We start from the raw sequence: 12,851 nt of genomic DNA on the forward strand, positions 1-12,851 counted from the left end.
TCGGGTATTCTTGAAAAGAATGATCTCTGTTTTTAGATCTTTTTCCTCGACTCCCTCTCCTGTCTAAAAAAGGTCGTTGTCCAAACGTTTAATTTTGCTGCTCTCCTGTTTCATAATCTGGACAGAATTTGTCACTTGAGGTATTGGAAAAGGTAACCCACCTTCGTCTCTGACCCCCCTCTACCTCTATAGCTGCCTTGATTTTCTTATAGAAATCTTTCTCCAAGTATGGATAGATTTTCTCCATCTTAAATTCTATTCGCTCACGAGAAAGTTTATTATTTGTTTTGCTACACATAAAAAAAGACTAAATTCCTCTGTTGGTTTACTTCTGCCAGTTTTTCTCATGTGTTCGTCAAGGCAGTGTTATTGAGAAACTTTACTTCAACTTCATCTGCTTTCTGTATTTCATTGATAATCCGCTGAGCAGTAGCGATGGTTAAAAACATCAAATCCCTAATGCACTTTGTTGCTATAAAACTAAAATTTGTTTTATATTCTTCGTCATCAACAAAAAGTCCTGGTTCTAAAGGTACTACCATGCCATAGTGGAGACCACACAGCTAAACATGCAGGGAATGTGCACCAAGAATGAAGCGATAGAGCCAATCCCCTACCAAGGGTGCACCCAATCTCCTAGGAAGATATAACCACGCCTGGGGGCATCATAGCGACCAAGTCTGCACTGTTGCCAGGCAGAAATGTCCAACAATGCTCAATCCCTATGATTCTCAATCCCAACATGTTAAATGCTTTCCTTAAGATCAGGAGCCTATCACCCCCCTCCCGACCCCCTCCAAGTCGCAGCACCGGAGGACCACGTTGGCTCTACAAGTTCATAAACTGCTCACACCCAAACAAAACACCAGAGCCCGGAGTCCGACCCCATGTACAACAAAATCAAGTCATTCATATAGGTGCCAACTCAACACCCACCCAAAGTAGAAGGGATCCAACACGCAAAAATTGTCCACAGCCTCTGCCACTCTCAAAAAAGTGGTCAAGACTCACTCGCCCTCTAGTCATATACTCCGAACCAGCAACCACAGAGACTGACTGCTGGAGCTTGGAAAAGACTGGAGGAGCCCTACACAGCACGAGCCACAGGTCCCCAAGGACTGTGACCAAAATAAACACTATGCTGGCTGCAAAAAGATCCCATAAACCTTCTCGCTTGTCTCCTCAAAAACAATACAAACACATTTGACAGTTACAAACAAAACTGCACAACCACTTATCCAGGACAGCAGTAGTATCTGGAAAACTAGAAAGGAGAAATGGAAACAAATCTCTGGATATGCTCCCACAGTCCCTGAACAGAGTGGCTTTGTACACCAACCGAGACCCAAGTTCCACACACATCACTCAATCGCAAGTTCCTACAGACCACCTCCCCTTCCTACTGAATCCCAAAAAGTCACCAAACCAGCCCTCTACCTCCCAAAAGCATCACCCCCGGAATGAGATAAAGCCGTAACAAAGTCCAAAACATATCCTCTGGCTCTACACCCAGTATGAGCAACCGGTTGCTGCTACTGCACGCATGAGATTGTTCCGCACTAATAAGGGCGTGAGGGAGGAAAAGAAAATTATGCATGAACATACAGCAGTGCGGAGGACACAGCCTAGCATTAGGCTGTACCTGGACATATCAGGCTGCACACACTATACAATAAGGCCAGGGGTATTCAGACTTTCAATACCATAGTGTAAACATGTGTCAAACTATTCCCAACTGAATGCAGCAATGATCTGTCTGCTCAGTTATATCACACCATGAATAGGTGTCCATTTAGCTACTGGATTCACTTGCTACCCACAATTATCAGTACCACATGAGTGTAAGGTGAACCCTGCAGCTCAAGCCACCTGCCAAAGTACCAACACTTCCCTCAAAGCAACACTCATTTGGGCAGATAAAACTAAGGGACAGGTTGCAAGGTAAATGGGAACCATGAACATTAAATGTAAATAGAACATTACAGGCAACTGTAAGCATTCATCCTCTTCATTCTATTGTCTATATTGTGCCACTTTGAAGCACAGTTGACTCTGCAAATGTGCTAAAACTAGAATTCGGGGTAGATTGCTGTTCCATACAAAGAATGCCTCAACCCTATTCCACCCCACGGGTTTCTGTCGGTCTCTCCCCAGTCACTCAACATGGGCGGATGAAGTATCTTTCTTTGTCTTCCTAGCTGATTCTTGTGCTGCTTGATTATGGTGGGGAGGCTACCTTCAGTGGTATCAATAATTGAATTGTAACCAACTGTGACCACAAGCAATCTAGACCCAAGTCCAACTTTCATATAAACACAGATTCTTTGACACACAGGTAACAGCCATCATTTCCACTGGCTTTTCTCTAGTTATTTTGCAATCTCTCTGTCTCAGGGTCCTGGCATTACTATCAAACAACCCTCTTCCCTCTAACATTGCGATACAGGTGAGTACCCAATTGAGCCTCTCCCAATCCCTTTTTCTCCCTTCTTTTTCCTGGTGCTTTATCTGCACCTCCTTTCCATGTGCTCGTTACTCCACCTGTCCCAGGCTCACCCTTTAGCGAATGAGGGTTCACTCTATTCCAGGCATCTCCTTGCTCCTCTTTATAGGACATATAGGATATGTGCCCTGTTACTTAAACAACCTCCTCACTTTGATCTCCTCTTCTCATAACCTTCCTCAAAAAGATGCTTCTTCCCTCTGCTTGCACGCTCATCCTGGTGTTCCTACTCTACTCTTACTCTCCTACCATCCTTGTGTCTCCCTTCCTATCCCCAATGGATTGTCCTACTTTCTCCCACTATATTTTCTCCTCACACCCACCTCTCCTAGTCCTGTACTTTTGCTCAGATTCAGTCTGCCCTCTCCTGCAACTTCCCTTGAATACACAGACTCATCACCAAAGACCTACATTATCCTGTAAAAACATTCCCTTTACATGTGGCCCCAATGCTGCCTCTCTGTGTCTACCATGCTTCAGGTGCACTTCCATGAACAACTTGCATCATGACTGGTTTGTTGTGTAACCACCCTCTGGCTTCCTGGACACCTGCCCCATTTCACATTGGCTCAATGATGAGAGCCAATAAAGACCCTTAGTGCTATCTTGACTTTGGTTTGCAAGCATGCACGTTGTGTGGTGCTTGTCAGGGGCATGCACTCCTCGAATGTGCTCTCTCCTCTCTGGGTTGAGAGCAAGGAATCTTCCAAGAGCAGGTGGCTGTCCAAGAGCAGGTGGCTGTGCATTTGACAGTTTTCTTGATCTGTAGAGCATTTTTATAGTCTCTCCCTGAGACAATCCTGCTGCTCGTCTCCCTCTTGCTATGTTTTCTGTGTTAGGGTTGGCATGTGGGTCTCTCTGGGTGGAATGTGTACATGAGAGACTCAGCCACAACTATGTCTCAACCATTTTGCGGCCTGCTGTGGCAAGCCCCATCTCCGACAAGAGGCATGGCGTAGTTGGGCAGGGGATCCTCCTCACTCAACTCCCAGGACCACCACACAACAAGAATGATGGCACCTAGTACCCCTACCCGTAACACCAATGGACAAGCAGGGGACTGTCAGATTTAACAAAACAGACAGTCTTTGAGACTGATCTGACAATCGGGGACAACAAAGACCAACTGCAAGTCCCAACTATTGCAACAAAGCAACACAGCAAAAATGCCTCAAAGTAGAAGTTGTTTCCCGTCTGTTAAATGGGCATCTCAGATTATGAAGAAAAGCCTTTCGAGGTGGCCAAAAGCAGAAAATAATAGAAATCAAACACCTAGATATAGAATAATGTACAACTGTGTTTGGTAAAATTCTCAGAGACTTTGTATTCTCAAGAGTAAAAGGGTAGGAAGGGTTTCCTTCATTCTAGATGTAATGTTTTCTCATATACAATAGAAATTCAGGGTGGAGGAAAACTACCATTTTTGCTCATAAATACACCGCCAAAGAGTGGATTAGGAACTAGTGCTCACAATAGGAAAGCTTGTAATGCTTGAGTACTTGCCAGTGACGAACAGACATTTTAAAACGTGCACAGGCTTCAACAAACATGGCCACATAGGAATGACTATACTATACTATACAATACACTATACGAGACATTCCAAAGAATTCAGGAAAATGAAGGGAGGAATCATGGAAGCAGGTTATCCGCCACTACAGGCGCATAGTTACCCTGTCTTGCCCAGTTTCGTGTACTGCTCGCATAGTAGTAGCCATTACAGTGTTGAAATTAAAAACAATATTGCAATCCCCAAGTTGTACACCTTTGAGAGACACGTCACGAAAACATTGTGCCACTGACCATCAAAGGTGCACATTGTGGGTCTTTCCTATTTGTGAATAGGCTGATTTGCACGTTTTGAGGATTTAATGTGACACGCTTTTCAGTTTTTAAGGTGGAGCATTCAACGAAAGCTACACTGTCTGGAGGACAAATGAAACGTGACGCAACTATAGTTTCAAGGGGTTTTCTTTTGTTAGGATGGGTTTAGGTTAAGCACTATGGGTTTATCTATAAAGAAAGAGGAGGTTCCTATCTTGGAACAATGTAAGCAAGAGCGTAGGAAGGGGATTAGCAATAGCCAGTCAGGGTTTTATAAGCTAGCAAGAGTACTGGTCTCTTGGAACTCAGTCCAATTCCCTTTTCTGCAAACCAAGATAAAGGTATATTCCAAGATCCAGTGTGAAAGTCTGAAAAGGTAGGTTGATACATGCATATAGATACTAGGGGGTGAACTAAAAAGGAAAGGGGTGTTCTAGCTTCTGAACAATTGTTGGGAAAAGGGCAAGAAGGGAACAACTAGTCAGTCAAGGTTGGGTTCCTTGCCTAGCTTTTTGAGTGTCTCCTGTCCTTTCATTAGGATTCGGAATGAAGGGGAGCTGGGAGCTATTAAGCTCATGCTTAAAGCCTAGAAGAGCCTGGTTAGCTTAACAGCAAGAGCTGCTAGGAGCTACTTTTGGCTCCTCAAGCCAATCGATGTCAAACAAAAACATCCATGTGAATTTAAATGTATGCATTTGAGAATCGATAAATGCTAGTATACACCGATACAACATTTCAAGTATAAGTGGGTCATAAATAATGGACATAATGATATGTTTATATCTTATGTGGAAGGTAGATTTGTCCAACGCTTTGTACTAGCGCCTCATTCCCCAGTGGTAGCTCCTGATCACTGGCCAACACTGGATACACAGGAAATGCTTATCCAAACTTAATTCCGATCCCTGCAGGGTATGGAACAAGTTACTTACCTGTAACTGTTGTTCCCCAGCATGGATTCACATCCTCATGAATATTCCCAGTCAGGCCGGGAATCCTCAGTAAAAGAAAAAACAGTTTCACTTACAAACTGTCTTTCTCCTATAAACCAATCGCTGAACTCTGGGTCATACTGCCCCCAGCCAATGATAGCCCTCTCCCTAATCCCCTCCTCTGACAACCATCTTCAGATTTGGTAGCAAGTAAAGTGGTATTATGACCAAGAAGAGGCGCAGAGGGGCAGGAGGCAGGATTCACATGTGAATCCATGCCAGACCCATGCTGGAGAACAACAGCTACAGGTAAGTAACTTGTTCCTTCTCCAGCATGGGATCTGGCATGGATTCCCATGCTCATGAATAAAGAATACACAGCAATACATCAATACACAACCACGGGAGGTGGCACGGCCTAACAGAAGCAATTACTCATACCTCCGGGACATTCTCACATTCAGGTGAGCAGGTTGCGTAGCACTCCGTGGCCGACCCTGGACTTCTCCCTGGAATCCCTTTCGACGCAGTAGAATCTCGTAAAGGTGTGAGTCCACCTCCATGTAGCAGCCCTGCAGATGTCCAGCAGGGGCACACCAGACAGGAACACCGTTGTCGCAGTGATCGCTCTGGTAGAATGGGCTCTCGGACGGCCGGGCAGCGGTCAGTTTGCCAACTGGTGACAGTGGGTGATACAGCCAGAGAGCCACCTGGAGATGGAAGCCTTAGACAAGGCCTGCCCGTGGTCCACAGGACCAAAGTTAACGAAAAGTTGAGATGTCTTCCGGAAACTCGCCATGCATGCCACATAGAACTTCAGAGCACGAGACACGCAGCGAGTGCAAAGTCCTTTCAGCCGGGAAAAAACACAGAAAAAACCAAAGACTCGATGAGGTGGAAGTCCCGACAGAACCTTTGGCATGAAAGAGGGGTGCGTCCGAAGCACCACCCTTATGTCATGAAAAGTCAGATACAGCGCTTTGCAGGACAGGGCCTGGATCTCACCTACCCTCCTGGCCGAGGTGATGGCCACTAGGAATGCGGTTTTCCACGATAGGAACTTGAGATGGGCCTGATGCATAGGCTCAAAGGGAGCACCCATGAGCCTTATCAGTACCACGTTGAGCTCCCACGCCGGGGCAGGCGCCTTCACCGGCGGGAATGACCAAAATAGTCCTTTGAGGAACTCCTTCATGAGACGATGGGACCAAAGAGAAGACCGTCCCAGAGACCTGGTGTAGTTGGAAATAGCCGCCAGATGCACCTTGATGTAAAGCGTGCGTCAGCCCCGCCTTGGCCAAGGACAGGTATGGCAGAATCTGCAGGGCCGTGACCCTCAGAGGGTTGATCTTCTGCACCCGGCACCACGTCACGAAACGTTTCCACTTGTGTCCATAACACTTAAGAGTCGACACTCTGGCAAGGACCTCCGTCCATTCTGCCGGCAGCTCGTATCCTCTGAATTCAAAGGCTGCAGGAGCCAAGCCTTCAGGTTCAGCGATCCTGGGTCGTGGTGCAGGATTATGCCTCCCTCTCTTGCGAGTAGATCCACGACCACCGGCAGCTTGTCCGGGGGCAACGCAGACATGCTGAGAAGATCCAGCTACCAAATCTGCCTCAGCCACGCCGGGGCGACGAGGATCATCCTGCATCGGCTCCGTTTGAGATGATGGATGACTTGCAGCAAGAGCGGCAACAGGGGGTGGGGAGTTGGGGGTTTATGCGTACAGGAAGAGGCTTTCCCAAGGGAAGGAAAACTCGATCCCCATGCTCCTTGGCTGGCGGAATCTCTAGGCAAATTGTTGGCATTTGGAATTCACCGCCATCGCAAATAGATCAATCTGGGGTCCACCCGATTTGAGGAAGAGGCTGTCCACTTGATCCTGTCGAAGCTCCAACTTGTGGCAAGAGCGCAGTTCCCTGCCGAGGGAGTCAGCAATGGTGTTCTTGACTCCCGCCAGGTGGAAAGGAATGAGGAACATTCCTTGGGTGACGACCCAGTGCCACAAGTCCTGCGCATCTCTGGAGAGTGCTGGGCATCTGGCCCCCCCTGCTTCCTGATGTAAAACATTGTGATGGTATTGTCCGTGAAGACTCTCACCATCTTGCCCTTGAGGGACGGAAGGAACAACTTGAGGGACCAGAACACTGCTTGCAGTTCTAGGACATTGATGTGGAGATCCCCCTCCTCCGGTAGCCGCAGGCCTCTGGCGTGGAGACGTCCAGTGTGGGCTCCCCAGCCCTCCAGGGAGGCGTCCATGGCGACTGTCTCCTGGTATGGGGGGCTCTGGAAATCTGTGCTCCCGGCGATGTTGATGTGCACGCCCCACCACCTCATCGCTCGACAGAACTCCTCGTCGAGAACAATCCTGTTTGCAAAGCTACCGAACACCTGGACCCACTGAGCGTCCAGGAACTCCTGAAGGGGTTGCATCCGCAACCTGCAGAGTCTGATTAAGTAAATGCACAATAACATCATGCTGAGCAGTGACTTGATGGTCCGCAAAGTGGCGATCTTTAGGGTCAACAGCCATTGCACCTTGCCCACAACAGCCGCAATTCTTTCCTGTGAGGGTGCTGCCAGGCAGGAGACCGTGTTGAGCCTGGACACCAGGAACAGCGCGTTCGGCGATTGAATCAAGCAGGACTTTGGATAGTTCACGGAGAACCCCAGATCCGTCAGCAGCCGGATGGTCCGGTCTGTGTGTTCGACGGTGATCTCCCTGGACTTGGCACGGATGAGCCAGTTGTCGAGGTACAGGTACACATGTATCCCTTGCAGACGTTGATGGGCCGCCACTGGTGTCAGGCACTTCATAAACACCCTTGGCGCCGACTTCAGTCTGAAGGGAAGGGCCTTGAATTGGTGCTTTCCCTGTACCACGAAGCGCAGGAACTTCCAATGCTTCTCGTGAATGGGTATGTGGAAATAAGCATCCTCTAGATCCAGCAACTTTAGGAAGTCCCCTTCCGTCAGTTGGCCGAGCATGTGCTGCAACAGGACCATCTTGAATTTTTGGGACTTGGGGAACTTGTTTAGACACTGCAGGTTGAGAATGGGTGTCCAGCCTCCATCTTCTTTACCAAAAAGTATCTGGAGTAGACTGAGTTAGTTCCAAAGCGACTCTGGGTCGCCAATCGCCCCTTTTCTTAGCACGGCCCATGCTTCCTGCAGGAGCTGAGGGAGGTGCTGCTCCTGCCGGGACACCGGTGGCATCACTGAACACTTCTGCTGGAATTCTAGAATGTGTCCGTGGGTGAGAGCATCCAGCACCCATCGGTCGGTGGATATCTTCTCCCACTCGCTGACGTAGCCCGCCAGCCGGCCTCCCACCGGGGTGCATGGGCGTGGGCCCAGACATCCTGGCTGGTTCAATCCTGCTTCGGGGCTGGCATGCCGCCCTGGCAGCAACAACGGCGGCAGCCACCTCCGAAAGCCTTGGAACGACACCTGTAGGCCTCCTGCGTCGTGGAATGGGAGGACTGACGGTACGAGGACGATAGCCTGCCGAAACCCTTCAACGATCTTCCGGATTTCCCTCCTGAGGCACGAAAGGCAGGGCAGTGTTGTTGAAGCGTGCCGAGGGCCCGGCCCGGCCCGGCTCAGTGTCGGGGAGTAATTCCAGCAACAGGGCCAACTTATACCACAGCTCCCTGTCGTATCTGTTCAGCATTGCAAGAGCATTAGCTGCCTTGACCGTCGTTGCCGCCGAGTATATCACCTTTCTACCTACAGTGTCTAGCTTGTTCCCCTTGCTGTCCGGGGGAACGGAGGCTGAAGATGATGGATTTGAGGACTTCTTCCTCGCAGCCACCTAGACGACAGTCTGGGGAAGGCTGTGACCGCAGGCACTTGGGTGCGGACTCCGGCACCCAGTATTTCTTTTCTAGGCTGTCTCTTTTCGCCAGGGCTGAGGAAGGATTTTTCATCAGCGCCAGGCCCTCGTTCCAAACGTCGTCCAGGAGAGGCACTGCCAGAACGGTCTTCCTCTTTGCCACTGGGCGCTGGTAAAGGAACCCTTTCCCTTTTTAGTCTCTTCTGGCATTAGCTGGAAGAATTCAGGCGCGCGGGCGACAATGGAGTGGAACAATCCCTCTTAGTCCGGGGGAAGACACTCTAGGCGGCGGGGAAACCACGTTGTCCGTGTCCATCATCGCTGTATCCGTACTCACATCCCGGAGGGGGGGTTTATGTGAGGTGGTTGATGCGGTGGCGTGGGATGCAGTTTCCTCCTCTCTGCTGGCAGGGGGCCCGGTGCCACCGGGGCCTGGGGTGCCATCGGCATCCTCTTATGAATCTCTGACACCAGCGTGTGGAGAGTTGACAGGATGTCCAGAGACACATCCCTGGGAGGTGTCTGGAGGGTAGGCTTGCTGGGCACAGTGTCCACGTCGTCGTTGGCTCCGCCGTCGTCGCTGTCCCCCTCGACGATCCTGTCTTCCTCAGCGTTTCCGTCTTAGTCGTCATTCCCGACGTCCTCCTGGACAGTGTGAACGGACACCATGTCCTCTTCGTCCAAAGAAGAAATATCTGTGCCTTAGAGCACACAGAGGCCTCCACTGCCCCGTCTTTTTGCATCCTAAGGGGTCGGTGCCGGGCTCAGGGATGGCATCCTTTTCTCTGGTGTTCTCTCCGCCTGGGAGGAAGAGCCTTTCTGGGTGCCGTTGGGGCCAGTGGACTGGTTGAGCCCGTTTAGCCTTCGAGAGGGCGGCCACCAATAGCTTGATCGTCGAGGTTGACAGTCTGGACAACTTGGGCCTTCAGGGGTAGGTCGAACACCTTACCCTGCGCCCTGGTCTTCTCTGCCTTCTACCGCAGCTTTCCTGGGTTAGCTGATTTCCTCTTCGAGGAGGAGCTGGAGCGATGGCTTGGGATGGAAGCCGATGGTGAAGATGAGCGTGCCCTGCCTGTCGCAGGACCCGCTTGCACGGCAACCCCAACAGAAACGGACTTGGTGCTTGGCCTGGTCTTGGGCCTCTACGGATGGGGCACCCTCAAACGATTTAGATGCCTGCTCCTTGGACCGGCCAGTCCTGGGTGAGGCCTGCCCCTGCTTGCCGCTCTGGGTAGAGGCATTGGCGTTGAGCCACACCACCAATCTACTGTGGCGATCCTTGATGGTGCGTTTGGTGAATCCAATGCAAACCTCACAATCCATTTCCTTGTGGTGCGGATGGAGACAGAAGAGTCACTGGAGTGTTTGTCTTCCACAAACACGTCTTCAATACGCAGCTGGAGCATAGCTTGAAGAGAAAACCTCTGTCCTCCTCTGACATGGTCAGGCGTGCAGGCCCAATGGCCTTCTGGAATCTTTGATGAATTCTCAATGATTCTTGCCCTCGAGGGGCGATGAGACGCCGACAAGCAGATCCCTGCTTGACGGTCAAAGGAATGAAAGAGCACACTGGCTCTATTAGACAAAAATAGGCCTTTTTAACCGAAAAAGCGCAAAAACGTAGAAAAGCTCTGGGAGCAAAACACAAGGACTCCCAACACTTGAACGTGCTGTGAAAATCTGAAGATGGCTGCCAGAGGAGGGGCTTAGGGAGAGGGCAGTCATTGGCTGGGGGCAGTATGACCCAGAGCCTAGTGATTGGTTTATAGGAGAAATACAGTTTGTAAGTGAAAGTGAAACTGTTTTTTTATTTTACGGTGGATTCCCGGCCTGGCGACAGGGAATATTCATGATCATGTGAATCCCCGCCAGACCCATGCTGGAGAAATATACCTTCCAAGATGTAGTGCTAATTTTGGAAGAGGAAAGAAATATGTACAAGGATTGCATAATCCATAGGGGGTCTGTGTATCCCATCTAATAGGTGTACTGATTTACTTTTCAATCTCTAATCCAAGTTCAGTCTCAGAACATAGAACCCAGTATGCCATTTGTAATCCTTCCAGGCATATAGTGCTGAGCTCACTTCATTTACTTTTGGGCATATAATGGCCAGCATGCTTCATCACAGTGCTTGACCATCTCCTTTGACCCTCAATCCTAGTCATAGGAAAAAGCTTTTAGCTCGTTTTCCTAGAGATTATAGTGCACAGCCCCCCATATATGCAATATGGCAGCTCAAGGGTAGAGTTTACAGCTCACTTGGAAGCAGTCTCAGGATCTCTGGCCACTTGTCAAACTCTTGTCTTGAAGCAACTCTTCATACTAGTAACTCACAGGTAAGTCAGGCAGTGCAGCTGGGTCAGGTTCGTTCACACTGGACGAATCTCAGTGATTGTAGTGCCTGCTGTCACCTCATCCAATCTGATCCAGGTGACTGAAGCCCAAATACCAAGTTCTCCTGGCCTTTTATAGACCTCTTTTTCATGCTGCAAATGCATGATTGTATGGTATCTGTATGTCATGCTTTCTCATAGATCCAAGCACGATGTGAACTCACTCACTGCTCCTCCGACATCCTTCAAATATTTAAAGACCCCTTCCACCATTTTAGGAACAGGCAGCGGTCCCACCTTTCTCCTCAGGCTATTGGACAGTTCCACACAGCCTCCCGTCTCCAAGTGCTCTCTCTGGCTGTGAGTTCTTAAGTCTGAGAAAGCTGGTCACTTTGCTCTTGTATCAAGGGGAGGGAGCAGAAGACCCCAAAGTACTGGTCTGAGAACCAAAAATGATTGTGCCAGATGTGAGCCACCAGAATCATAATGCACATCTGAGACATAAAAATAAGCCACAGGTGGGGGGATAAGGTAGCAGTAGTTCTTCAGCTGTGCTGATGCCTTGGAGACCTTCACCATAGAGCAATGTCAGTTGGGACATGCATCTTTTGGGTGCAGAAAGCTCCCCAAGATAGCATACTCAATGTGCAAGAGTCAGTGCTCCAATGTATTCGCAAAGCAGGTGGCAACGCAGTGTTCATCTGAAGAAGCTGAAGAAAGGAAGACTCTGGACGATTAGTGTGAGCTGTGGTGAATCTGCACCATATTTCAAGGAGTCGAAGCACTAGAAAGTTGGCCACCTGGAGGATCAAGATTCAGTGCTCTAAAGAATATTAACAACTATCGGGCGGACGGTCCGAGTACCCTCACCCACACTATCACTGCAACATGACCCAGAGGTTTGAGCATGAGAAGACCTGGCCAACTTTTTTACTTCTCACAAGTTGATTGGATGCCTGACTGGGAAATATGTGACCCATGGAGAAACCACCCAAAGAAGACTGTCCTTTTTCCAGCTGCAATCTGTTGGCGCGTAACAAAAAAGGTACAGCCAGGAGAATGAGGGCCTCTAAGATAATGACTCAATGATGTAATCATCCTACAACATGGCGAATAGGCATGGATTGCCTGAATCAAAAAGCAGATTAGTGGGCTCAGAGGAAAGGTGAGATCACTGGTGACTGCAGTGAAATATCACGGTGCAGGTCTGGAAAGTAATTGCAGTACTGAACTTTTGCTTCATTCAAAAAACTGGAAGATGCTGTGGAATGACTAGAGAACAGCCGAGCTGCTACTGTGAGAATCCACAGCTTCCACCCAGGGCAGGGAGAACAGATTTGGAGTATAGCTTATTTTGGAAAGGGCAATCCCAAATGTGAAATCAGCAGGAAGCACATCTGAATACGGAGGGTAACACAAC

At 49.2% G+C, this 12,851-nt stretch overlaps 1 protein-coding gene across 2 annotated transcripts in view; it reads right to left on the minus strand.

The window, feature by feature from the left end:
* LOC138567392 (E3 ubiquitin-protein ligase RNF216-like) overlaps positions 1 to 12,851 on the minus strand; it is a 2,013,370-nt gene that overhangs the window by 686,029 nt on the left and 1,314,490 nt on the right. The window lies entirely within an intron of this gene.

This window comes from Ambystoma mexicanum, chromosome 2p (genome assembly GCF_040938575.1).
Source record: "Ambystoma mexicanum isolate Mex_15411 chromosome 2p, UKY_AmexF1_1, whole genome shotgun sequence".
In the NCBI taxonomy this organism is placed as follows: domain Eukaryota; kingdom Metazoa; phylum Chordata; class Amphibia; order Caudata; family Ambystomatidae; genus Ambystoma; species Ambystoma mexicanum.